Genomic DNA, 10,687 nt, shown 5'->3' on the forward strand with positions numbered 1-10,687 from the left:
ATTCTGGGACTTTTCCTAGAACACCCCATTTTCCTCAGACTAGCATTTCAGCCTGGGTATCATCAATGGAGGGCCCTGAACTTTGGAGATTGTTTCCCCCAGTTGGCCCAAACCAGTTTTTAATCTATCAACTTGCAGGGTACCACATGAAGCTCATCTATGTTCTCAGGTTTTCGCCTGAGGGGCTGGTGATAGGGAACATGTCTGGCGTATCCTAAGAGAGTCTATTTAAGGCTGACATTAGTCAGCATGTTTGCATTTTGTATTTAAATTATGTAAATGTGTTCAGAAACTGATGGGGGCATATCTGACAAACCTAAAAATGAGTAAATAAAAATAAGTGAAGCAGAGTGGCATGAAAATGGAAAGCCCAAATGAAAATTACTTTTCAGGGGCTTTATACACACACAGAAAGAGAAAACCACAAACCCAACAAATTGGGGCAGGACAAAGGTCACAAATGGATCCTGGGCAGGAAGAAAAGAGAGATTTCTTCTCTCAACTGTTTCCTGGAGCCTAAGGCACCCAGGAGTACAACAACCACAGGGAACATCCTCCCTCAAGGAAGCAGCAAGAGGAGTAAATGCTTTAACTGGTACCAAGGGCTTTTATATGCCTTGGTTCTCAGCAGAGATTTCTAGACATTGTTTTTTCTCCAGATCAGGAAACGATGAGGACATGTGTCATGGACCACAACGTGGGAGATGCAGTGGCAGCAAGGCAGCATGGCTGAGTTCAAGTTTCAGGAAAGTTTGGGACGTCTCTCCCAGTGTTGGCTTTTGGTCTTACTTCTCCTGCCTGTGGCCAGATACAGACTGATGTGCAAATCTTGATACACATGAAGGAAAACGTGATGGTTGGAATGATCCTGATTTCCAAGAGTCGTTTGTTTCAAGCTCTTAACATCAGATAATAATTTTTGAACTTGAGATGATCCAAGAATACTTGAAAGTGATACTTGCGGCTAAAATAAAGGGGTTTGATTATTTCCTCCTCTCTCAAGTGTTAAATAATTTTTTGAGAGACCTAAAGCAATATCTGAAGATTCTCATTTGAGATATCCTGGTGACCCATGTCTTACAACAGGAAGATTGGAGAATCCAAAGCAGAGTTCATGAAGAAGCCAAATTTTTCTTTCTAAATTCATGATAGTTTACTAAAAGTATTTTGTCAATCTGAAAACATGACAGCATGCAAAAAGAAATTAACTTATTTAGTGAGATAAAGCTGGAGAAGAAATTCAATTCCTAATTTGTATCACAAATATATTTATATTATATTATTCTGCAGTCTGTAAATCACACATTATAGAGCAGCTTGAGACAATCTGGTATCTTAATTTTGAGGTTCGTGGTTCATAATCATGAAAGGCTAGACTCCAGTGAGTGGTTTGTTTCCCTTTTTTAATATTGTTCTGTTGGTATATTTATTTGCATATATTTGCATAAGAACATCCCAGGATCTGCTTACATTAGCTCATTAATTATATACACTATAAACCTAGCAGAACAACTCAACAACTAAATCACTCCCATGAGTAATCTTGCACCGAACTTTTCCCTCTGCAAGTGACTCCTGTGAATGACAGGCAGTGAACAATATTTGTTAAAATAAACAAAATAATCAGGCAACAAAGTCTATTACTGACTTTACCATTTTGTAGTGTTCATCATATTTAACTACCTGAATATAAGGATAAGACAAGCACAAAAGTGTCTATATTTCATGACCTCGGTGTAAACAATCAGGTGTAATGGGACTGAAGATGAGAAAGAGAAATTTTGGAATTAAGTCCCTGACTTTCACAGCTAGCAGGGTTCTCAGTCCACACCATTGTCAGCAATTGGTGTGTTATTTTTGTGCATAGCATTTGTGCTATGTCACATTACAGGTTCAATACAGGAAAAGGAATATTTTTTTTTATTATTATTACATCTTGGATCACTTGCAAAAACAGCATTTCTGCACTAAGGGTGCTGCACTTTTGCTCTTGTAAAAGCTGAACAAGAGAAGAGAAATGCAGAATTGAGTCCTGAAGGTCAGTGAGACACAGGGAGCATCAATATAAAGATCACAAGTAATTTACAGAGGTATTACCTCAAGCTCAGCATTATGTTTGCACTGGAATGTGAGTATGCTCTGATAACTGAGAAAGTTCAAAAGTTGTGCTTAGATTTTCAAGGAAAGTGTCCCATCATATTAATTATTAACTTTGATAAAAGCCAACAGTTATGCAGTTTTCATGCTTTAAATCTCAAATATTACAGTATCAGGCTGCCAAAAAGTTATTAAGTTACAGAACAGATCTCTGGATTTTGGGGTCAATGAGAAGTTGGTTTTTGTCATGTATTGTCCCTTCACACCATTTTTAAAAGTGCATCTTAGCGACTGGCAGAAAATGCTTTTGTGTTTTGGGTTTGGTGTTGGGGGTTTTTTTGGTTTTTGTTTTTTTTTTTTTCCCCCCACATATGCTGAAGTGAGATAAAAAGCCCAAATCTCGTAAGTTTTCATCTACTAAAACTTTTACTTAAAAATAAATTTGGGTAATTTGAAATATTTCATTTAAGCAATTTGAAATTAAAAAGAAAAACTGTCATTAAACATTCCTGAATCAGTGCTTTCAAATGAAAAGTCATTTTGAGATAAAAGTTTTGATAATATAAAAATGTGCCCACAATTTCAAATCTTCTTTTTAAAATTTTATTAAAATTGAAAAGCCATTAAATCTGCTTTCCCCAGCAATACTGATTTTCATTACATTAACCACAAAACATCATGAAATTTGTTATCAGTGTTGCTTCTTGTGTAATAGAAGAATTATGCTTAGTTACTCTCTAAGAAAATGACAGCTGAGGTTTTAAAGTTGTTTTTGTTGCCGGCAGCCAGGGCTTTAGAAGAAGAGTCTTACCGATGTGGGAGTCTCCTCCTTTGAAAAGAGGAGGTTTGCTTCAGATAACTATCTAAAAGTCAAGATAAGTGTTAGAAGTTGTCCAAAGTGGAAGCAAACTATATTTACCTAATATTTTATAAATACTGTGTAACGAATTCTAATTTTATTTTTTTTTCCTGGTTTCAGCAATCCGTCTGGAAACTCCTCACCTTAATTTGAGACAATTAGTCTGAATTCATTTAAAATCATGCTTCAGAGTGGGTGGGGTAGAGGAGTCAGCAGGAGTTCTCGGAACATTAAATTCTGAAATTCTTAAATATCAAAAGCTACAGTAGATATATTGTAATTATTATAGGTCTTATTAAATCTATGATTTTTTTTCTCCTGATAGAATCTCAAGTATCACAATGCTTGCTTTTCATATTGTCTACTTAATTTTTTCAGCATCTTTGCCTCGATTCCCAACTAGTATAAAAAAGTGAAAGTAGAAAATAGAAAAGCAAAACAACTTATGAAATATTTCTTTCAAATCTAACACATTTTCAGAGGGAGAAAGGTGAAAAAATGCTCTGTTTCTTACTTTGCCATCATTCTGGTTTAATATTTTTTAATCCGAACATGCTTAGTCTTTTTTATCACAACAGAATATTTTTATTGACTTGTCTTTTTGTTGTGTTGCTTTCTTATTTCACCCCATGTAAAGAATTTGCTGCTGCTGTCTTTCTGGGAGAAGCCAAGAACAGGAAGAATGTGTGGGAACAAGAATGTCAGACTATTATATAGACAAGATTTTCCGCCTGGGGACAAAAATAAAAAAAAAAAAAAGCAAAAAAAAAAAGCAGAAAAGACTTGAAGAAAAATATGACATTTCTAAAACTCTTGAGTGGCAAGGAGAAAATGAAGAAATGATTGTTCCTTGTCTCTCCCAACACAAGGGGGCATCAAATGTAATTGTCATGTAGCGTGGTCAAAACAAAGAAGAAAGGTATTTATTTACACAATTCATAGTTAGGCTGCGCAGCTCTTTGCCACAGGATACTGCAGATGCTAAAAGCGTATATCGGCTCTAAACCAACTACATAGGAAAAAAAATATGAAAAAAACCCTCAAGGACAAGAATACAAAGACCCCATCAGTTTGTTGTAACTGGTTCAGAGCAGGATTTCAACCTTCATTGTTTGTGTATGGTTAACAGCTTTCCCTGATATTAAAGGGAAAAAATGAGATGATCCTTTTCCACCCATGATTTTAGAAAACCGACAGTGGCTCTTGAATTTCTTTTTGCTTTCATCTTTGATCTTCAGCAGGAGCTTTGATCTGCACTTTTTACCTTTTGATGTCACTGGTGTAAGGAGAGAAAAAAAAAAAAAAAAAAAAAAGGCAAGATCTTCACTATGTACAAATGGGCGTATCTCCTAAAAGGAGTTACAGATTGGTTTGTACAACTAAGAATCTAGGTCAACACATAGAAATTTAATTGAAAAGGATGGAATTCAACTCCCTTAATTTTATCTTTTTATAAGAAATTAGATGTCTGCAACAAACGTTTTTGGTTGAAATAGTTTCTGATTTTATATTAGATGTCTACTTTAGAAGAAGATGAATCACAGCCTGATTCTAAAGAGAAGTTCAGGATGTATATTTGGCAGAATTAATTCCCTTTAAGAGGACACAAAGTAGGATTTGTAACCTTGAACTTTTATCAAATACGTACCTAATAGTTGTTCAGTGTTTCTGTTTCCACTTTCTCTTTAAGTGTTCATTCTTTCTTAATAAAGATTGCAAAGAATATCCTTTGTCTATCAAAATGAGTAGAGATAATTTGTTACCACAGTGCTACAACATTCATCATTAAAAAAAATAAAAAAAATAATAAAAAAAAATTCCTCCACCCATATAAAAAAAATAGTGGAAAATAAGTGTTCTATAGAACAACGTAAAATTTCAGTTCTGAGACTGAGAAAGAAGGAATAAACAAACTGGATTGTAAATTTTGTTACAGGCTTGTAAATCAGCTGAATTGAGTCAACAGATTGAATCTGTTTATTACCTCTTGCAGTAAACTGGAGCTGCAAAGGAGCTTTTTATGACATGTTTTCACCAGAGCCATGTGGAATCTACTTTTTCACTGAAAGCTGTCACAACCTGAGACTAAGTAGCAGGAAGAAAGCAGACTTCTCTTCCCTCCCAAAAACTTATCTTAAAAATATAACCTAGCCTAAAAAAAATTGTCTGTCTTATATCCTTGGGTGGTAACTATTCAACCTGTGCTCTTAGGTTAGTCCTCCAAGAATCCTCATATCATTTTTGAAAAATAACTAAAAGAAATTGGCCTTTTGTCAACAGGCAGAAATCTCACTATTCAAAAGCTCATATTGCAGTGTAAAAAATGTAGGTGTCTGCAAATAGAAAGAGAGATCAGCACACCTACAACATTATTACAATGGTAGGTCCTGCCTGTGAGTTTTGGCTAAATCCTCTGTTAGGTTTTGGAGGAAATCAAATACAGCACTTGGTGTCATGCCTTGACTGTACCTTCTATTTGAGTTGAACCAAAGAGTTGGTAAACACATATTAATTTAATTCCACCTGGCTCCACTACTTTAAGAAAAACTACAAAGGGTTTGGGACTGCACTGGATGTTACCTAGGACAATCAGGCTATGTTTATACTAGTATGCTGAGTGGTCTTGTGGCTTCTCCCCTGAGGCCAAATGCAAAATTCTGGCTACATCCACACTCTTGAACTCTCTTACTCTCCAAAACAGATGGGCACATCCTAAATGCTTGTTGGAAATGATCACTGCCCAAGCTAATTCCTGAACAGTGCCTACAAATTGGCTGGGAGAGAAGTAGTTAGATTGAGCCAAAAATACACCAGAGATTTTCCAGTAGTGTAAGGGTGCAGACAATCAAATTTCAGTGCTGATGCTATCTGGCACAACTTAATTTACACGACAAGAAGGATGTTTGCATGCTGAAGTTGTTCAATGATCGGATTTTGCTGTATGCTTTCAGCATGATTACATTGAGCCTTCAAGAGGACACTGTACATGGGACGGTGTGGTGACATAAAATATCACTAAATTATATGTACTGGACTTGAAAATTACTGTATTGAGGTGTCAGAGCTCTTCCTGCATAATTTGTATGTAGCTGATACAAATAGCCACATTAAATTTCCTACCAAACTCAGCAGGAAAAAAATAAAGGAAGAAAGAAACCACCACCACCAAAAGACTAACACTGCTATGATTTTTTGTAAAATACTCCTGAGCAAAAAAAGGTTCTTTGCTTTATGGGGCAACTGTTTATAATGCCAACTTGGAGACATATTACAAATTCAGACATTCAAGGGGCTTTTCTAATCCTCAATTGCTGTTTGTCAGTGCTTCAGGAATATTCCCTTGCTCCAATTGTTCATCCTCAGCAGGAGCTGGATTAGTAACATCAGAGTCTGCAGATGCGTATTGTTTCCCATTAGTCTCAGCTTGAGCCTGGTGTTATGTCCTTTTCATCAGGAACCTCCAACTCTAAGTCAGTGAACCAGGACTAATGATCCCAGCCTTCCTGGGAGACATCAGAGTCTGTGTACGTAATGTCCAGAGCTTTCACTTCTGCTGCTGTTAGCCTTTTAATGTGCTGCTTAAGCCTCAGACCACTTACTCCCATTGCATAAGCTACAGCCTCCTCACAATGTTTCCAAGAAAATACACACTCGAATATAATTTTTGCTCTATCCCTTTGAATTTCTTTTATAGTTGCATCTGGCGGGAAACAAGGGGGGCAGGGGGTGGAGAAAAGAAAAGAAAAAAAAAGAAAAGAATCAATTTGCAAACACTTAAATGTTGCTGGCTAACATTTGCAGTATTACCAGCAGACTACCTGCAAGTAAGAATTATTTACAAATCATTTTTTGGCAGAAATGGGGGAGAAAAATTCCAGCATTCACATAGATGAATAATATCTGAGGAGGATTATTCATCCAAAGTCTACTCAACAGTATCAGATGGAGAAGTGCTTTGTAAAGGTTACTTCTGCCCTTTTTCTCTCTCTGTTTTCTTGCTAACCCTGTTGGCCTTTCATAGACATCAAATTCGTGTTTCCATCTCAACACAGCGAATAAAGAGCTCCCTTTAGAAACAGACTTTTTTTGATAAAGCCAGGGATATTTCTGTAACGGAACCAACAACCTGAACCTTCTTGCTCTGGACTTCAATATGAACATATAAGACTGCCTGGCTGCCCTCCTTTTATAACCAGCTGCCTAACAAACATTTTTCATGCTTTGTGAAACTAGATGTATTTTTTAATGAAGACTTAAAGAATTTCCTCCAAAGTTCCTTTGAAACCTGCACACCATAATATTTCAGTGCAGTCTGTTTCTTGATTTGCCAGTCTGTTTACAAGGCTTGTAAGACAGTGTTAGAGCAGAAGAATTTCACTTTAATTGGCATTGCTCCTAGCTATTTAAGCAATGTGCTGAACTGTCTATCATCAAACCTGGGCAGCCAGAACCGTTTCTTACCACCAACTTGATATTATCTAGAGTCTAATACTCTACTTACAGCCTAAATAGTGATGTTTGTGCTCTATTGGGGACTTTAGAAATCATCATCTTTAAGTGCCCCAGGTATGTTTCTTACTTAAAATGTTTTGGCTCAATACAGACCATCAATATGACAAAAAATCCCTTTGGGTAGTTAAGATCGTCACTTCTGGCATTTAATGCTATTGTTATCTGTATTGTGATAAGACCTGGGGGTCTAAGTAAGGATCAAGATTTTGTTTTAATTGAGTGCTATCAAATTCCTAACACGAAGACTGACTTCCTGCTCTGGAAAAACTGAGATGAAAGAGGAGTTAGATATGGACAATTGGATTGGCAAAAAAATCGCTTGGATGCTTGGACTCAGAGAGTAGTGGTTAATGAATCATACTCACCCTGGAGGTCAGTGACATGTGGGTAACTCAGGATCTCTCCTGGGACTTGTCCTGTTTCATTTCTTTATTGATGACTTGAAGGAGGAGATGGAGTGTACTCTCAGCAAGTTATCAGATGACACCAAACTGATGGGACCAGTTGATACAGTCCAAGACTGAGTTACCACCAAAGGGATTCAGACAGAGTGGGGGAATGGGCTAGCAGGAACCTGAAGAAATTCAACAAGGACAAATGCTCTGCACATAGGAAGGAGGAAAATTTGTAGTGATACAGGCTGAGGACTGACTGCTTAGGGAGCAGCTCCATGTCCAACGTCCTTGGTCACCAGCCAGCAGCGAGCTCTGGCAGCAACAAGGGCCAACAGCATCCTGGGCTGTATGAACAGGAGCAGAGCCAGCAGACTGAGGGAAGGGATTCTCATAGAATGGTTTGGGTTGGAAGGGACTGCAAAGATCATCTAGTTCCACCCTCCTGCTGTGGGCAGGGACACCCTCCACTAGACCACGTTGCCCAAAGCCCCATCCAACCTGGCGTTGAACACTGCCAGGAAGGGGGCAGCCACAGCTTCTCTGGGCAACCTGTGCCGGGGCCTCACCACTCTCGCAGTAAAGAATTTCTTTCTAACACCTAATTAAATCTACTCTCCTTCAGCTTAAACCCATTACCCCTTGTCCTATCCCTACATGCCCTGATAAACAGTCCCTCACCATCTTCCCTGTAGGCTCCTTCAAGTACTGGAAGGCCGCAGTTAGATCTCCCTGAAGCCTTCTCTTCTCCAGGCTGAACAACCCCAACTCTCTCAGCCTGTCCTCATAGCAGAGGTGCTCCAGCCCTCTGATCATCTTTGTGGCCTCATCTGGACTCACTCCAACAGCTCCATGTCTTTCTTGTCCTGGGGACCCCAGAGCTGGATCAGTACTGCAGATGGGGTCTGATGAGAGCAGAGAAGAGGGGCAGAATCCCTCAACCTGCTGGTCACACTTCTTTTGATGCAGCCCAGGATACGGCTGGCTTTCTGGGCTGCAAGCACACATTGCTGGCCACATTGAGCCTTTTGTTCACCAACATTCCCAAGTTCTTCTCCTCAGGGCTGCTCTCTATCCATTCCTGCCCAGCCTGTTGTTGTGCTTGGGATTATGCCAACCCACAGGCAGGACCTTGCACTTGGCCTTGTTGAACTTCATGTGATTTGCAAAGACCCACCTCTCTCAAGCCTGTCCAGGTCGCTCTGGATGGCATCCCTTCCCTCCAGTGTGTCAAACATACAACACAGCTTGGTGTCATCGGCAAACTTGCTGAAGGTGCACTTGATCCCACCATCCATGTTGCCGATAAAGATGTTAAACATCCCATTATCCCTGTATTGGGTCTGGCTGTGATGGAGTTAATTCTCCCCATAGCAGTCCTCACAGCGCTGTGCTGTTTATCGGTAGCCAGCAAGGTGTTGATAACACACCGGCGTTTTGGCTACGGCTGAGCGGTGCTGGCACACATCAAGACTGTCTCACCAGCATTTCTCTTCCCCTCACCAGTAGGCTGGGGGTGGGCAAGATCTTGGGAGGGGACATAGCCAGGACAGTTGACCCAAACTGACCAAAGGGATATTCCATACCATATGAAGTCTGCTCAACGATAAGAAGATGAGAGAAAGTGAGAGGAAGGGGGGGCGTTTGATCTTTATAACGTTTGTCTTCTGGAGCAACTGCTGGAGAAGTGGCCGGACATCACCTGCTGATGGGAAGTAGAGAATAAATCTTGTGGTTTTGCTTTGCTTCTGTGTGCAGCCTTTTGCTTTTGCTTTATTAAATTGCCTTTATCTTGACTCATGAGTCTGGGCTTTTTCCACCTTATTCTTCTTCCCTCCCTGTCCTGCTGAAGAGGGGAGAGATAAAGTGGCTTGGTGGACACTTGGTGTCCAGTCAAGGTTAAATCACCACAATCCCCCTTTACTCAGCACTCAGTCTACATCTAGACTACTGCATCCAGTTTTGGGCCCCTAATACAGAAAAGACTGATAACTAGAGTAAGTTCAGTGGAGAGTAACCAAGGTGCTCAGGGCTGGAGTACTTGCTTGGTGCAGGAAGGTGGTGGGATTGTTCGACCCAGAAAAATGGTTGTTTGGAGAAACCCAAGATCATCCTCTAGTACCTACAAGGTTATCAAGAAGATGTAGCCACGGTCTTCACATCGGTGCATGGTGAGAGGATGAGAGACAATGGGTTTAACCTGAAACAAGAGAGATTCTAACCAGAATTATGAAAGACAATTTCCCCATGACAGTAAAGTAATGGAGCAACTCATCCTGAGAGGTTATGCAGCCTCCATCCTTGGAGGTTTTTCAAAGCACAGCCGCACACAGTAACCTGGTCTGACCCCAAGACTGACCTGTCTTGAGCAGCTGGTTGGACTAGAGACCTCCTGATGTCCTTTCCAAGTTGAATTATCCTATGACCTTGTGATCTTCTGATTCTAGCCTAGATGGAGAAAGAGAACTGAACTTGGGATTTGTAGGCCAGTGTTCTGATCTAAAAATCAAGGAACTCACTAGAAATGATTCCTTCTCAATTTTAGTATGTTTTGGATTACAGTCTGTGTAAGAACATGTGGATTCAGTTTTGCTCAGATAATTCAAGGTGATGCCTCTTCAGATGAAGGCAGTCTGTGTTTGCTGTAAGGATGCAAAATCATATAGATGACAGGATAAAAAGGTGTTGCCTGTAAAGGGAAAATATTGCTGTATTGATAGGTATCCTAAGGAGTTACTTTAAAAATTATCACTCCCTTTGTTTCTGAAAGGTGTTTGACAGCAAATAGATATTCGAGTTATTCCCTCCCTCGGCCCCAAAATTATCA

Source organism: Balearica regulorum, chromosome 3 (assembly GCF_011004875.1).
Source record: "Balearica regulorum gibbericeps isolate bBalReg1 chromosome 3, bBalReg1.pri, whole genome shotgun sequence".
NCBI classification, from domain to species: domain Eukaryota; kingdom Metazoa; phylum Chordata; class Aves; order Gruiformes; family Gruidae; genus Balearica; species Balearica regulorum.